This window comes from Mauremys reevesii, linkage group 13 (assembly GCF_016161935.1).
Source record: "Mauremys reevesii isolate NIE-2019 linkage group 13, ASM1616193v1, whole genome shotgun sequence".
NCBI classification, from domain to species: Eukaryota; Metazoa; Chordata; order Testudines; family Geoemydidae; genus Mauremys; species Mauremys reevesii.
The window spans coordinates 42351216-42369051 of NC_052635.1; the positions used below are offsets into that span (position 1 = coordinate 42351216).

General features: G+C 42.7%; 2 long non-coding RNA genes across 6 annotated transcripts in view; one reads left to right on the forward strand and one right to left on the reverse strand.

Annotated features, from left to right (window-relative positions):
* The window catches only part of LOC120380573, an 84038-nt gene extending 73961 nt beyond the window's left edge, over positions 1-10077 (forward strand). For 2 of the 5 annotated variants that reach the window (XR_005587812.1, XR_005587808.1), the window contains 3 exons: positions 398-666; positions 4089-4180; positions 8447-10077. This is a non-coding gene — a long non-coding RNA (uncharacterized LOC120380573). Of the gene's footprint in view, positions 1-369; positions 667-4088; positions 4181-8446 lie in introns of all 5 variants that reach the window. The other 3 variants (XR_005587811.1, XR_005587810.1, XR_005587809.1) reach the window with 3 other exon arrangements.
* On the reverse strand, positions 3844-17381 carry LOC120380575. Its single transcript, XR_005587814.1, has 3 exons — positions 17259-17381; positions 12874-13095; positions 3844-4031 (listed from the first exon to the last, which is right to left on the reverse strand). It is a non-coding gene; the product is annotated as an uncharacterized LOC120380575 (long non-coding RNA).
* Positions 17382-17836: the final 455 nt, after the last annotated feature.

Sequence of the window (17836 nt, forward strand, 5' to 3'; positions counted from 1 at the left end):
TGAAATGAATATTATCATAACACTGACTAACAAAATCCCATCATCATGATTTACTATTAATTATCAACATTAGCCTATTATTAATTAACATTTGCACAATCTATCACCATCTGGCCAGACTGATCATTCACAAGCATGCACATAGATTGTTTTAACAAAAGCTGCAGTACGCTATAGAATATGTTTCACAGTAGGGTTGGCATAGCCTCATCTGTAAGCTTTTTACTAATGCACTTTACAAAGTATCTTATTATACACGGATGAGGAATGTGGCTGAATCCAGTAATAATTTCATTAATTATGAATAAAGCATTTACAAATGACACCCTTATCTAAAAATGGGGATGAACTCATTTTGTTTTAATGCAGATGCAATATGTCATTTGTGATCCCGCAGGAAGCACTGCTGGGAGAGCAGGCCAGCGAAAAGGTCTAGACGCTGATGAGATTTACACCATTAAATAAAAACAAACAAACAAAAAAGACCTCACTGGAGAAAAAAGCAGAGAAGTAGCAAATGGCATCAAAATGAAACTGACCAAGTTCCAAGCTGGTGAAAGGAGGGAATGTTTAAAGATGCCAAGGAGTGTTGAAAAACCCAGACTGGTCTCAGTCAATGACCTTGGGCTAGGACTGAGGCCAATAAAGCAGTATCCTAAGTTGATGGTAAGCCCAGATTTTAGCTGGCGTTCTTTCATTTGCAAGATCTTCAGCTGGCTGACAGCTCACCAAGACTTATTAGCCACACAGTCTTTATCACTGCAGTGTCTTGGTACTGTACGCCCTGTAGGATTCCACTCAAGTGGTGACAAGTTGGTTGATATAAAATACATCACCGTGGTTGTTGAAGTCCACTATAAACATGTCCCTATTCATAGCCTATTTAGTGGCTAGAACAGGGTGAATACTTCATAGTCAAAAATTAAGTTCGCAGGTCAGCCTCATTGTCCATTGGTGAATTGTCTGTTTATTATGTTGTATGTATTTGTTATTTGAAATTGTTCACCAGATGATTCCTGATTTGCCCATCATGCACGAGCAATCTGTTGTGAGCACAGCTGGTTAAACTGTTCAGTCCTAATATTAATTCCATGGCCCACGTTATACAGGAGGACAGACTAGATAATCTAATGGTCCATTCTGGCCTTAAACATTGTGCAGATCTATGAATATTTATTATGAGCAAGATTTTCAAAAGTCACTAGTGAGTTGGGGTGTGTCGGTTAGTTTGGGTACCCAGCTTCAGACATGCTTCAAGTAACCTAATTTTTAGGCTTCTGAAAAGTGTGCCGAAGGGCACCCAAAAACGTAGGTAGCCAAAATCATGATAATTTTTTAAATGCTTTAGACTATGAATTTAGCCCTCTTTTTGCATAGCAAGATCCTGGAAAACTGGTCCTGACTTTATTCATATGCTTTCATTCATAAGTATTTGCTGGCATTTGGATGAAGACACACACACACATATATATATATATATATATGTTTTTTACAAACTGTTATGGCAACTATTCATCACTCCAGCTAGCAAATAATGATTGAGACTCATTGAGGCAGAAGCTGCAGATGGTAGGAGCAGCAGAGGAGAAGGCTTTTGCACCAGCAATGAGAAGATTATCAGAAGGGACAGATTTGGAGGTAGGTATTAGATGAGTAGAGGGAGTGGAGAGGATAGCTGAGAAAGACAGGGGTGGAAGGAATCTATGGAAACCCTATAGATACCATGAGGGCCATTTCAAACTAGATCTTGAAAGGAATTGAGAATACCTGAAGTTATTTGAAGATGGTGGTGGACTAATGTATTTTTTCATATACATTTATCCTGTAATCATATGGTCCATTTACCAAGGTACTTACCTAATTTATCCTGCTACTGCATGATATTTTCAGTGACAGGAAGGGCTAGTAATTTCATGTCAAAGCGATTACCTTGCCAGGGACTTACTTTGCAGCATCAGCCATCTACCTTTGCAAATATACTGGTGCAGCTAGACTGCAAACGTGTTTATATTAGTACCTATTTATTTTAGTGCCAGCTACACATTAGGGTTAAATTATTTTCCTGCTCCCCACCAGTTTCTGTGGACAAGCATTGCCACTGGCCTGGTACTAGAAATATTTGCTGTAAATTAAATTTTGCTGATTTTTTTTCCAATCAGCAAATGTACCAAAAATTAACGTACACTGATTATTTCTAGTCCTGCTGAATGAGCCATTGTACACTCACCCGTCCCTCTCCGAACTAGGGAAACCAAAGTCAGCCCAATACGTGCTCCTGTGATTACTAGTTCAATTGTATGAGACTGCTTTGAAATTCACAATATTCCGGCAAACCATGAGCAACTTAGTTTTCAGCCCTAGCTGACAGAGGATTTATTTATTAAGGCTTTTAGTTATTTGCCAAAGTGTCTGGGTGGCAATCATTTCACAGGGTTATAAAAATTCTATTTCCTCACGAAGTCAAAAGTAAAATATAAAACATATTTTGAAAAGTGGAGTATAACATTTACATTTTAATCTCACAAAATGCTTTCGTTTCTGACAAAGTAGGTTTTCCTCGGTGTGTGTTATAGGGGGTGGGGGGCAAGAAGGGGGCGGGTGGGGCAATGGATTGGAGTGCAGGTTGTTTCCTGAAAGTAATATCGCAAGTGCAGCACTGTGAAAGCCATATAAAAGCTGAGTGGAGAGATGATCACATTTCTAAGTGCTTTTAGAGCCAGATTTACAACTAACAAACAAAAAAAAAAACCTAGAGGTGCAAATGCACATGTAATTGAGCTTATTTAATTACCATAACTGCATGTGCAAAAGAGGTAATTATCTGCACAGCTAAGCCATATCTGTGTATCTTGTTACCTGAGTTGCATGTTAATACTCAACACTGGGGCAAAAGTGACGTCACTGAAGTTAATCCTGATTTACACCGGTGTCAGCTGGATCAGACTCAGGCTCTTTGTGCATCACTAAGCTGAGACTGTTTCTTAGAAGTGGTTGTATCAAAGTAGATGAGTTCTCATTGATTAAACTAGGGCTCACAAACAATATAAAAATAAATGCAGTTGATTGCGAGATTAAAAAAATAATCATTGTTAATCGCAGGTTTAATCGCACTGTTAAACAATAATAGAATACCAATTTAAATGTATTGTCAATATTTAGGATGTTTTTCTACATTTTCAAATATATTGATTTCAATTACAACACAGAATACAAAGTGTACAGTGCTCAGTTTATTATTTTATATTACAAATATTTTCACTGTAAAAAAGAATTTAAAAGGATAATGCAATCTATATGTCGAAGCATGAATGGGCATACAAACGTTTAGCATATTTGGCAGGTAAATACCTTGTAACACCAGCTACAACAGTGCAATGTGAACACCTGTTCTCACTTTCAAGTGACATTGTAAATAAGAAGGTGGCAGCATTATCTCCTGTCAATGTAAACAAAGTTGTTTGTCTTAGTGATTGACTGAACAAGAAGTAGGACTGAGAGGACTTGTAGGATCTAAAGTAGTACATTGTTTTGTTTTTGAGTGCAGTTATGTAAAAAAAATTCTACATTTGTAAGTTGCACTTTCACAATAAAGAGATTGCACTACGGTACTTGTATGAGGTAAACTGAAAAATACTATTTCTTTTGTTTCTCTTTTTACAGTGCAAATATTTGTAATAAAAAAATAATATAAAGTAAGCATTGTCCACTTTGAAATCAAGATATTTTAAAATGTAGGAAAACATCCAAAATGTTGATAATAAATTTAAATTGGTGTTCTATTATTGTTTAACAGGGTAATTAAAACGGCAATTAATGGCAACTATATTTTTTAATCTAGTTAATTTGTTTTGCGTAGTCGCTTGATTTAACTGCAATTAATTGATAGCCCTAATTGAAACACTGGAGAAAATAAGTTATATAAAGTAGAGCGACGCTGGTGCTGACCTGGAAGCTGCACCAAAAATTCCATGGGGTAGCTGAGTCGCTCAATCTGCCTTGCACCTGAATTAATTACAGTTGTATTTCAACACCTGCAAAAATGAGATGAAGATGAATAATGGGTGTAGGATTAAGTATTGTTTTATCAGCACTGGTGCTACAGCATGAAGCCAAGAAACACACTATGTCATAGAAGAGATGGAAGAAAAAGCAGCCAGACAGAGCGAAATGAGTCATAATGGTAAAGTGGATCTTCTTTTTCTCAGAGCGCCATATCTCAACTGTCTATGGAGCTATTTCATACATTTATTTGGTGTCATTGTTGATGACTGGTTTAGATTCAACCCTGTTTTTTAAATGGTTTCCTCTCCCTTCTGGGCAGCTAGCTGCAAAGAGACTCTAAGGACTATCCTTTGAAATGGCCTTCAGTTTACCTTTACATTTGTACACATACAATGGACGGTGCCTGCAAAAGTGACTGCACGCCCATTTAGGGTCTCGTTTAATCAGAACTAAGTGCTCAGCTGAACTGGGACTGACTTAAGCATGTGCTTAGGTGCCTTGCTGTATTCAGGTTTAAGGGCCTTATCCTGAGAAATGCTGAACAGCTGCAAGCCACACCTAGGGTGACCAGACAGCAAGTGTGAAAAATTGGGACGGGGTGAGGGGTAATAGGAGCTTACATAAGAAAAAGACCCCAAAATCGGGACTGTCCCTATACAATTGGGACATCTGGTCACCCTAGTCACACCTCTCAAGATGTGGCTCTGAATACATGCATTCGCATGTCTGAACAAGGGAAATAGGTAATAAACTGCCCACACATGCAGATGCCATCCACTGTATTTGTAAGCCACTGGCATGAGCTACGTCTCCCTCCACCCCGCAAGCCCAGTTTGCAGAAGATACAATTCTGTCACAGTGTGAGCTAAAGCTGAGGCTGCTCATGCTTTTAGATCTAGAGGTTCCCCAATTCAGTCCCCAGTGTGTTGGCCAAGATGGTGACCATCGTGCAGACACAAAAGTAGGGGAATGAAACTTGGAAGCATGCTTGAAAAGAGTTACAGATTTAGCCCAAGGAGCTCACTCCTCTTGGAGGCTCAACCTCTCTCCCCCAGAAAATGTACCTTCAAACGACTTGGAGATATTTTTAGGCATGTCCTCTAATTTCCTCCCTTGAAAATGCAATTAGTTGCATGTGTGTATCATCCAACTGCACAATTGCAAATGCCTTTTTGTACAATCTTTTTAATTTGGGTACAATATCAGAACCCGGGGCTAAAGCAAGCTGAGATGTTTCCCTGAAGAAATACTTCATTCCAAATGTTGTCTCTGTTTGAAGGGGCACTTGTGATGTCAGTTCCCTCATCCTCTCAATCTCTCACATGAAATAACTGCCCATTTCTCCCATCTCTGCCGGAGCCGAACACAGGCAGTACAAGGTGATCAAAAAATCACAGGCTCCAAAGGCAAATTGAAAGCATTATTTTAAACCCTTTGACAAAGCTGACCCAGCCGTGACATTAAAGTGGTCCTGGATACCAGAATAAATTTCATTTCCACACTTGCTGGTTTTGAAACTGATTTAGCCCATCTAGACCAAAAATTAAATGCAACATTGGTTTTTGTCCCTTACACTGAAAAGTTATGAGCATTACTTACTTGGTTCATTAAGTTACACTGTACAGAAATATTGCCTTAAATCAATTAATTCCTTAAGTAGTGACTCTACTGTAGCTTCTTTCAAAGTCCCTCTCACTCTATCCAAACTCTGAGAAACCTAGAACAAGACTTTGCCTTATAACACACTTCTTCAGATGCACTTCTTCAACTGTCAGCCCATACTGTAGATTGAGTCTGTGTTATGAGATTAAGGGATACTGAGATGACTAGATACAGAGGCACCATTAAAAAGTCAACATTTACCAGTAGTTATCCCACCATGGTAGTGGAGATACTGCAATTATTGTTTAAGACCCGGTTCAACAAATCACTGAAGTATGTGCTTATATCCCATTGACGTCAAAGTTAAGCATGTGCTTAAGTGCTTTGCTGTACTGGCATCTAGGTAAGTAGAAAGACTGAAATATTTCAGATACAATAGGGTCATAACTATTGACAAATGGAGACCACTGAAGCCTGAAACAATCTGACAAGATTATTCAGGAAACAACTCATGCCAATTTATTAAACTAGACATGTCTAGATTGTTTCACAACTCCATATTGTTGGCTTTAGAAAGCATTCCCCTATGTTGTCTATAGATGATTTTAAAAAGTGGTATGGTAGTCCATTCTCCAGTCTGCACATGATTCTGTATGCACATTTTAATAAACGGCCTATCCTGAGTAGTTAGCAGAAAAAGGACAGCCATTTGATGAAAGGACTAATGAGTCAGAAGCTATGCTGTCTTGACATGTAAAACATTTGGGTTCCAGTCAGATGGTCTCTCTTCAGTCAAGGGCACTTTGGTTGATTGTTTTTGCTGCTTCTCCTCATTGAGGATATTAGAACTGGTCAACGCATCAGGTGTGCATCCAGATCCAAACTTTCCCAGCAAATAGTAGGGGGTTCATTCTTGATCACTGAAGAATTTTTAAAATCCAGCTTCATGTCAATCTTTGGAGGATCAGGATCTAGCTTATCTACTAGCCTTCTAGCTTACTGTGATTAGAGTTGGTTGGAATTTTTTTCTCCTCTATGAGCTAGATTTCCCTGGCTGGACTACATTTCCCGTGATGAACCCATGGTATCCTTTCTACCTGAGATGATGTGGTGCATTGTGGAAGATGTAGACTGTAGCCTGGTTCATAGAGTAGAATGGGGACATGAGGCACTCAAGCTCCAATTCCCAAGAGGCAACAGAGTGAAATTTTCAGTGGAAATTAGTTAGTTTTCAGCTGAAATGTTTCAGTTTTTGTACAAAAACCAGGAAGTTTTCAGTTTTCAGTTGTTCAGGTTTTTTGACAAAAGTCAAAACTTTCTGCAGAAAGCAGACATTTCATGCACAACCTCAATCAGACACCCGGTTTTGATGGAAAAATTTTGACCTGCCCTAACTATAACATCTGTAACACCTATGATAGCTTTAAATGGACAACAACTTTTTACAGTTACTGTACTTGGTGTTCCAGGCTTTGATTAATTTGTACTGGATTGTTTTCAGTTATTCCAACTGGGGCCGGGGGCTGGAAAACAGGTTTTAACATTATTTAATAATGTTTTTTTTCCTCCTGTGCATCTTGAAAATGTTCTTTTTAGGCTAGTGACTTAAATATAAAAAGAAAGAGTCTCAACTGCTGTAAATCCCTATAAGCTCTGTTGAACTGAAGTCAGTGGAGCTACCCTGATTTATAACAACTGAGAATCTTATCTAAACTTCTATACAAAGTCACTTTTTAAAAACAGTAGCGCAGTGTTTCTCAAACTGGGGTCGCCGCTTGTGTAGGGTAAGCCCCTGGTGGGCCGGGCCGGTGCGTTTACCTGCCCTGTCCGCAGCTCCGGCCCATCGCGGCTCCCACTGGCCGCGGTTCACTGCTGCAAGCCAATGGGACCTGTGGGAAGCGGTGGCCAGTACATCCCTCCGCCTGTGCTGCTTCCAGCAGCTTCCATTGGCCTGGAGCAGTGAACTGCAGCCAGTGGGAGCTGTGATTGGCCGGACCTGTGGATGGGGCAGGTAAACAAACTGGCCCAGCCCGCCAGGGGCTTTCCCTACACAAGCGGCGGCCCCAGTTTGAGAAACACTGCAGTAGCATCTGTTATTACTACTGCAAAGTCTTCACCTGACCTGCAGACTAACTGGAAGGATATATTTCCTCGAGGACACACCAATCACTGTAAAGTCAGATAACAGAACTATAATTCAGGAAAGAGTTGGCACAGAGAAATACAAGCTGGTAAAATGAAGAGAAGCACCATTTTGTGTGGATTACTTCTATAAGGTTAGTAGCTCAGTCAAGATTTTCATATGCATTCCCATTTTACAAAATACATTAAATTCTTTGTCCGTGCCACCATGAAAAAGAACCAATGCAATTCTTGAAAAGAGCCGCAAAGAAATACAACTGCTCCCAGAAATTTCATATAGTGACACACTGAGAGGAATATACTCCCTTTTGAGCTAAGCTCAGCTATCTTTTACTACACTAACAGGCTGAGTATGGGAATACATATCATGCCAGCCAGTTGTCTGTCGTGGCTAGAAACCCTTGTCGAAGGTATAAGAAAAACCTATGGACATTGATTGTTGGAAAATTCAGGACACTACATATGGAAATTGGTAGCAAGCTTTCCTGAGCTCCATGCAGTTTACGATGGCTACACAGCCTCAGAATTTGTAAGGGGTTCAGAAAAAATTGGTGTGTATTCCTCTCTGCAGCGTCCCTCTATCTGTACAGTTTGTGGTGGTGCTGGTTTCTACTTTGAACGGTATTAATTTGCTATAATTTTTCTACAGCCTTTCCTGCAACTGGAGAAAATACCCAAATTACCGTTTGTGTTTCCCCAGACGTGCCCAGTGCACCCATTTCTAAAGAAGAGCTTTTGAAGATCTGAGCAGAACAGCAAACAGCTGTTGTGCTGGATCCCAAGCAGATATTTGGATCCATGGGCCACATTATCCTGAAGTTCAGGGGGATTTGGATTCAGGGATTTGGTTCTGGCCCTTCCCTAACAACAAAGAAGAAGCTTTGCCTTCGGCAGAGACATTGGAGGCAGACATTCCTAGTAAGTCCTGATGCTGTGTGGCGGAGAAGAGACAGGAGCACATTACCCTCCATGCCCCACACTTAAACAGGGGTAGGTTGTTTTGCAGGGGATGCTTCTGGGTAGTGCAGAAAGTAGGTAGAATATGGTCCCTTTCCATTTCACTTGCCTGGCTTGGACTCAGCCCAAATGTTTGTGTTCAGGCCAAGCCACTGCACTGCCCAATCCTATTGCTGCCAAGCAGCAATGGCAGACGCTCGCTACATTGAGTATCATTCCTCAAATAGCCTGCAATGATGCTAAACGCAAGGAGATTGCTTTTCAGTGAAACTGATGACATGCAGGACTGGCCTAGAAAAAAGAAAGCGAGAGAATCTAAAGTCTAAACAGATCTGTAGTTTCCCTGCTAGTTCAGAGCATAATCAATTTTCAGCCTTTGGAAACTAAAATAGCTCTGATTTAAAAAATTCCACAGTTCTTTTCTCCTTTGTGTCTCCATTGCCTTATGAAGAGCTCAGAGTGTTTTGCACTTTGTAACAAAGCTTTGCACTTCCATAGCACCTTTCATCTGAGGATTTTGAAGATATTGTAGAGGTGAGCCTGGGACCTGACACATGGGGAAGTTAAATGACTTGCACAAGGTGACAGAACAAGTCTGTGGCAGAGATATTGGGAGAAATCCTGGTCCTGTTGAAGACAAAACTCCTGTTGACTTTAATGGAGCCAGGCTTCCACCTGTAGAACATAAGTGTGAAATTAAATGTGTGGTGTTTGCCTCAGTGCAGTGCTATGTTAACAAACTATGAGAAGCAGCTTGGTCTACAAGAGTGAGTTCTTCTTGCTCTGTGATCTTGTGGGCAACTCACCTTATCTCTGCCTCAATTTCTCCAGCTAATAATAATTATCTACCTACTTCACAGGGGTGTTTCAAGCCAGCATTGGTCCAGGACTTTGAGAGCTGTATATGTACTAAGTCTCATTATGTCGCTTTTCACAACTGAGAGGAATATTCCCTCATATTTATGGCTGAACAATGAAGGCCAAGCAACCTTGATTTGTTTTGATTATTGTGAACTATCATGAAATATCAATTTACTTTGTGGATGTTGGTTTTACAAACTCCATAGTTTGGAGTGCCTGAGAAGAAATAGTCTCCCGATGATGAAGAATACACTTTCACTTCTGCACTGTTCTGTGTTCCTCATATGACAAAGAGAAACTGTATATGAAGCACAGTTCTTTGTTGCCTCTATGGGAATAAAGGAAATGTATTGTCAGTTTCTTTATTTCTGATCCCAGTTTGATACGTCAATCATCTGATGTGGATCAAAGAAGTCACCTTAAATAGGTATGAATGGAGACTTCTGATTTATCTTTATTATAGGAGCTAAATAAATGGCTTGTTTGCGCTTGTAAATCATAACATTTCTAAATATATTAGTCTCTCTCAGCCAACCTGCTGACTAATATAATGTCTATTTGTATGGATTTTTTTCCTTTTCAGATTACTTTGGTATTGACTTATTTCAAATCATAATGCACAAAATCACAGACTCTAACTAGACGGGTTTAACATGGTGATTAATGAAAATATAATCCCAGGTACAGTACAGCCATCAGAAACCAGTTAGCTAATTAGAGTAATCACAGAGGTGGAAATAATTAAAAGAACATAAAATAGAGGTGGAGTAATAACAACATTTTCCTTAGTGATTTAAAAGGGGTGAGCAAATGATTAAACTCTAATCAGTTTACTGAGGGGGGTAGGAATAAATGAAGAGTGGATAGCAAAGGAGTTATGAGTAGCTACAGCAAATAAGGACCATTCAACTGCATCAGAGAACGTAAGCAGAGTGGACTAGAGAGACTGCAACGAGATACAGTAGAAGGAATAATTGTACCAAGGACTGTTGGTGACAGCTGTAAATGCACCATTAATATATAATCTTTGCCTGTGTGTCTGTTATATAGGATCTTCCATCTAAACTCAGTGTGCTTTATAAATATGGATTAATTCAGCCTCATTTACACAGATGGAAACTGAGTACTGAGTGGTTAAGTGACTTGCCCGAGGACTTTTGTAGTTTGTCGTCACCGAAAGCTCTGTTTAGAACAGTGCCAGTCAGAGAATTCACAGGCATCTTAGACTGCCCTGGCCTCCCTCAGCCTTCCATGATGTGCTCGCATGTTCTTAATGGGTAGTGAATAACTGCTTCAGAATGAAACATCTGACACCTTAAGTGCATTGGATTCTTGGGGCTGGTCTACATGGGGGGGTCCAATGTAAGATACGCAACTTCAGCTATGAGAATAGCGTAGCTAAAGTCAACGTATCTTATTTCGACTTACCTCCCATCCTCACAGTGCAGGATTGATGGCCGCAGCTCCCCCGTTCACTCTGCTTCCGCCTCTCACCCTGGTGGAGTTCCGGAGTTGACAGGGAGCATGGCGGGGATCGATTTATCGCATCACGACAAGACAGGATAAATCGATCCCCAATAGATCGATCACTACCCGCCGATCCAGCGGGTAGTGTGGACATACCCTTGTTTTCTTCAATATGAGATGCCATCACTGTGATTCAGAGAAAAGGGTCCAAATATGATTAGCCGTATAGTGCCCAATGTGCCAAATGAGTCCTGCTCTGAAGAGTTTATGATCTAATTGTAATAGAGCACATGACACTTATTGGTGAACGAATTATAGACCAGGGACAACACAGTTTGAAAGATGAGTCACATCTCTCCATTACTGAGTTAAGTGAAGCTAAGAATAGCCACGCATACACCTGAATGGCACCAGCCAAAGAGCCCTGTATCAGCAGCCGTTCAGCCTACATAGCAGAGATGATGAGCCTCTCGATATACCACAGGAGGATCCAAATTCATCCCTAGTGTAATTCCAGAAGATCTGTCTTATTATTTAATATTTATATTATTTTAGCACTCAGAGCTTTAATTAGGATTGAGACTCCATTGTGCTAGGAGCTGTGCAAACACATACAAAGAGCCAGTTTCTTCCCTGAAGAGTGGCCTATCTATTTAATCTGTCTAGCTAATGTTTTTGGCTAACCTATCTAATATATCCATGTAGGCAGTTATAAAGAGAACCATACTCCGCAGGAAAGGCAGCATGGCCTAGTGGGCAGAGCACTGGAGTGGGAATGAAGATGTCTGCTCTGCCACTGATCTGCTGTATAACCTAAAGCAAGTCACTTCCCCTCTTTGTTTCCCACTTATACCCTTTGCCTATTTAGCATGTTCTGTGTATGTACAGCACTACACACAATGAGGCCATCGGTTGAGGCCTCTAAGTGCTCCTATAATACAAATACTAATAATTAGAGCTGGGTGGAAAAATGCCAGTGAAACCTTTTTTCATCTGAATTTGCAGATTTGTCGTAATCAAAATGTTCCACGGAGATGGTTCCATTTCAATGAAGATGTGATGGAGCCCTGCCCACCAGGCCGCTAATGAAACTTGCCTGGCCTCTTGCTAGATCAGCCACCTGGCTCCTTGGCAGCCTGCTTGGTGTGCCATGACTGGAAGCCATGACTCCCAAGCTCCCAGGCTTGTGGCTCCTCAGGAGCTCAGACGCCCAGAGCTTCAAGGGTCCGCGGCTGTGGGGCAGCCTTCCAGGTGGACGACTCTGGTGCCAAAGCTCCATTCCCTTTCACCAATAATTTAAAACCTGTTGATTTGCATTCCAAGTCTGAACAAAACCAGATTCTGACCTATCGAAAATCCTCCATGAACCAGAATGACCTTTCTCCACCCGCTCTAGTTACTAACTCATTGCTGGGGTACTCCAGCACCAGATTCACCTGGGAAGAGTTTGGATCAACATGCTTATAACTCCAAAGTCTTAAATTTAGCAGGGAGTTGTAATAAACCATAGACATGTGTGCCTCGGTGTTTTCCCAAGAGAAAACTCCCAGCCATGAATTTTCATATTCATTCCTTATTAATGAGACAGAACAAGGCACACTGAGTTGGATTTCACCCCTGGTAATTAGAGGTGACCTACCTATTGCTGCTGGATGAAATAGCTCCACACGGTGGGCTATAAAAAATCTAAGCACCAATTTTCCAGTTGGAATTGGTGACCATTAATGCAATCCCCATTGGTTCTTAGCATTTCAGCAGTGGCCTTTTGTCTGTTTAATTTAACCTGGATGCAATAAGCAAAGAAGACTAAAGTAGCTGGAGACACAGAATCAATGAACATACCCTGCAGCTGAAGAATGTGCAGAGACTGCTAAGAGGATCTTCATTAGCTATTCACATATTAAGAGCATTCACATGCTTTTTTCAGGAAAGTCCTTTTTTCCATGCATTTATTGCTAATCCTGATCTGTGGATTTGGTGCTCCTCTCCAGGAAACTCACAGCTCCTAGGTGATCACATTATCCTCACCAAAAAGCTGGACACTGGGAGTAAGTCAACAGCAACCTGAAAAAGAAATTATATGATGCTGGTTGGAGAGGGAAAAGATAATTCTCATTGGTGTCTTCTTTATTGGCAAGCAAAACATATTTTCTTTGCAACCCAAACAACATAGCACAGCTATAGCCTTACTCGTGATTCTTGATTGCCAGCATGTAGTTTGAAACCCATTTGTTACTGCTACGTCCACACCTTCCTGGCAAATGGGATGGATGTTCTGCTAGCTGAATCAAACAGATTGTATAGCTCCATCAGCCAAAGGTCCAAAACCAGAATCGTCTCGTCTGGGTCATGCCAGCTGATCCACCGTCCATATGTATACCTAACGCAAGCATGTCTGAGTTTGGTGTCACTACACATGTATGTTCTTTGAAAGCCAGTGGAAAAGCTGTGATGGAGAAGGAAAAACATGTTATGGCCCCAGAAAAACAGCATGAACCCTGATTAGCCCATAGCGAACCAGTTACATGTCAAGCTTCCATAAGACAGAGGAGAGCAGGCTCTGAGAGTGTTGTGTCTCTGAAACAAAAAGAGAAGAGAAGGGCTGATGGCTAGGGCTTCCTTCCCATGCTCTATCCCTGCCTTTTTTGCAGCGGCAGGAGGGATGCTCAAGTTGTATTCTCCAGCCCCACTGATATGAGTTGCTCCATGACAGCTACCAGTGGTGGATTAATCTGATTCTAGGGGTCTTAAAATCCCACTAACCTATGGTGAGGGTGTAGCTTTTCTGCTGGAATTCAGTGCTTTTCAGTGGAACTCCCCTGCAGGGCAGGTGGGGATTGAAGGTCTCAGAACTCAACTTTGTAAGCTCCCAATGGCTTTAAGGTGCTCTGATCTGTGCCTCCTCCCTGCAGAGAGGTAGGAAGGACAGCAGTGGAGCTGCAGGGGGTCAGGATTTCTGGGAAATTCTGGCCCTAAGCCCTACAGAACCCCAACCAGTTCTGTAGAGCTCCAGTCCCTGGACACAGTTGCCTAGGCTGCCAGTCCTTTCTGGCAGCACAGACTTCACTATGACTCTGCATTTCTACCCCTTCCATGATGCTAGTCAGGCCATTAAACCATGGCTGCAGTGTTCCACACCTCGGGACCCTGCCAGCTCCTAAGCCAGTGTAGGGCTCAGAGTGGGTTTGCTGCTTCCCTTATGTGCTCGTCATTTCAAATCTGTGTTAGCTCTGCCCTCCTGCCCAATGGGCACCAATGACAGACATCAGAGTGGAAATGGGGACATCTCAGATTTAGTCCCTGAAAACTTCAAACCGATGGAGATGAAGGATGTTTCAGATGCCATTTCACTTGGCCTAGAGGAATAGCTAATGTGGTCAATCCAAGGCAGAAGGTTAATGGCCAGAGACCCCTCATGGCTTCATTCCCTTCCTCCCCGGCCAGGTAAATGGTACAGAAGGGACACATATACCAAACAGCATGAAATGGTAAAATGGTGGCTATTCTCACTGACTGTGGTGGATACAACATTTGCTTATTATAGCCCAGGCCTGGAATTCCCTACACTCCCTGGAACCAACCAGACTAGAATCCCAGTAAGGCTGACCCACTGGGCCCTGGAGGCAGGGAAACTGAATGTACCATTGAGATCACTGGCAGAAGGTGGCAGGAGCAGCAGTGGCAGGCAGGGGCAGGGGTGTCCACAGGGAACCTTGCAAAAGACACCTGTCTACTCTGTGTAGACCGAGATGGGAGATTTTCTGGAACTTTTCATCAGTAGCCATTTGCCCTGGCAAAATGTCCTTTCACATGCTGCGTTGTGCTTAGTGGCCATGCTCCCTGCCAGAGGTGGCTGCATTTCAGTGCAGTTGTATATAACACGCTACAGCTGTGTGCACAGACACAGAACCCAGGATCATTTGCACTAAAAGCCCAAGCTCCTGCCACTTGAATTAAAGGAACAACTCCATTAAATGTTATTAAGAAGCATGGTCTTATCCACCAACTAGAGAGACATGATTGTAAGTACTAAACCAGTTCATCACATACGTCCTCTCTTAGGAAATGCTTGTCCCAAGAACCTGAGATCCATGGGAGTTTAAGTCCCATATGGGGTGCCATTTTGGAAAGACAGATATTTGTCACCATGGGGAATGACACCAAAATCACAAAGTTCTAATGCAGAGGTCAGTAACCTTTCAGACGTGGTGTGCCGAGTCTTCATTTATTCACTCTAATTTAAGGTTTCACGTGCCGGTAATATATTTTAACGTTTTTAGAAGGTCTCTCTCTCTTTGTCTATATTATATAACTAAACTATCATTGTATGTAAAGAAAAGAAGGTTTTTTAAAATGGGAGAGAGGGATAGCTCAGTGGTTTGAGCATTGGCCTGCTAACCCCAGGTTTGTGAGTTTAATCCTTGAGGGGGCAAGTTGGAGATTGGTCCTGCTTTGAGCAGCAGGTTGGACTAGATGAGACCTCCTGAGGTCCCTTTCAACCCTAATAATCTATGATTTAAAATTAAATTAAAATGTAAATCTTATCAATTTAGTGCAGTGGTTCTTAACCTGGGGTGCACACACCCCCTGGGGGTATAAGATGCCCTTTCTGAGGGTGCATGACATGGGAGATTTTTTAGAAGGTAAATCATCAAAAACACAAATTAAGCACAAGCACATAAGTGCAGGGGGCCGGGCGGCTGGAACCCCAGACCAGCAGCATGGTGAGTGGGGCCAGTGGCTGGTATCCCAGGCTGCAGCAGGCTGAGCAGGGCCGATGGCTGGACCCCAGCTGGCAAGGGGCCAGCATCAGGAACCCCAGACCGGCAGCAGGATGAGCGGCTCAGCCCGCCGCCGGTCTGGGGTTCCATCCGCCAGTTCCTGCCAGCCAGGGTCCTGGCCGCTGGCCCCGCTCAGCCCGCTGCCAGCCGGGGTTCCATTCACCCAGGACAGCAGCGGGCTGAGCAGGGCCGGCAGCTGGGACCCCGACTGGCAGCAGCGTGCCAGGAAAAATCGGCTCGCGTGCTGCCTTTGACACTCGTGCCATAGGTTGCTGACCCCTGTTCTAACGTATCAGCTAAAAAAAAGCAACCCACATCAGCTGGAAGTCTGTAGCAGGCTGTTGTAGATGTTTGGGCTGGACACTAGAGGAAGACGTTCACATGCAGGGCCAGAGAATGACACACTCAGGGGATCTTCAGATTGATAGGCCCTGTGTAAATGCAATTTTCAACTCGGCCTTAACTAGCCCCCACTTTTTGTTTCTACAAGTACAAAGTAGGTACAATTTCGGATCAGCTTGGAGGTCTACGTGCCTGATCACACCCACAATTACAAAAGGATTCCAGTTTTTAAAAGCTCAGTCTAAACTATTATTCTTTACTATTGAAATGTTTGATAAGAATTCACATACACTTCCAATCACTTGCAGCCTATTAGGAGCAGCATATTTGTCTGTGTAGCGTTGTATACAGTCAGGGGCGGCTCTAGGAATTTGGCCGCCCCAAGCAGTCATGCCTGCAGGAGGTGCACCAGAGCCGCGGGACCAGCGGACTCCCGCAGGCATGACTGTGGCGGGTCCGCTGGTCCCGTGGCTCCGGTGGAGCATCCGCAGGCATGACTGCGGAAGGTCCGCCGGAGCCGCCTGCCGCCCTACCGGGAAAATGCCGCCCCACGCGCGCGCTTGGCGCCCTGGGGTCTGGAGCCGGCCCTGTATACAGTGCCTGTCTCTGTGGCATCTGAGCAGAGCCAGTTGGGAATTTTTTGAGGAAAAAACATGTTGTTGGGAAGGTTTCTCAGGTCCAGGATGGAATTTCTGCTCAAAGCCAGGGAGAGAAAGAACCAATGAAACCCACCCCAGAATGTCCCAGTGGGAGACCTAGGGGTTCATATCCCTGCTCTGCCTGATTCAATGTCCTAATCACCTGGCAATAGAATCCATCTCTTTTGCGGGAGCTGTTCCACTCTGTATGAATAATTAAATATTTATGAGGCCACAGAGAGAGAAGTAATGAATCAGGCTAGTGCAGGGCCTCGTACTTGGACTTTCTACATCCTAGCTGAGTGCTCTAACCACTTGGCTATTGTTAGAGAGGGGGCTCACATTTTTCATGGAAAATTTCAAAAGGCCTTGGTTTCATCCTAATGCAAACTAGGAAAAATTGAAATCCTAAACCTTTTTCAAAGGACAGGAAAACAGTTTTCTGTCCAGCTGTATATCTATGTACCTTACAAACACTTGGTTCAGATGGTGAACACGACAGGAGAAGCAATTTGATTTCTCCAGGCCTGTACTGTTTGACTAAAAGGTTCTACACATTGTCTTGTCCTGTGAGTTTCTTCAGAGAAGGGCTAGAAACAGAAGGGGAGAAAGAGAACATGAAGTCTTGAAAAGCAAATAACAGACTGCCTATTGTCCTCATCACTGTCTACAGCGATCATCTGCTTTCTTCTATACAGGCACTTATTTGTCCTCCCACTATGATGGGAGAAATAAGAGATTACAATACATATATTCTGGTCACCCTGTCTCAAAAACGATAGAACAGGAAGAGCAGGGTGAGGTGACAAAATTATGAGAGGCGTGGGGAGATTTCCATGCAAGAAGAGATTGTTGTGTGCGGTGTAGGTGAAGTCGTGCTGCTCCTAGGATATTAGAGAGACAAGGCGGTGAGGTAATACCTTTTATTCGACCAACTCTGCTGAAGTTGGTCCAGTAACGGATATTACCTCACCCACGTTGTCTCTCTGAGAAGAGAGTGTGACTGTTTAGAGCATTAGAGAGGAGACAAGTAAAAAGGGAAAG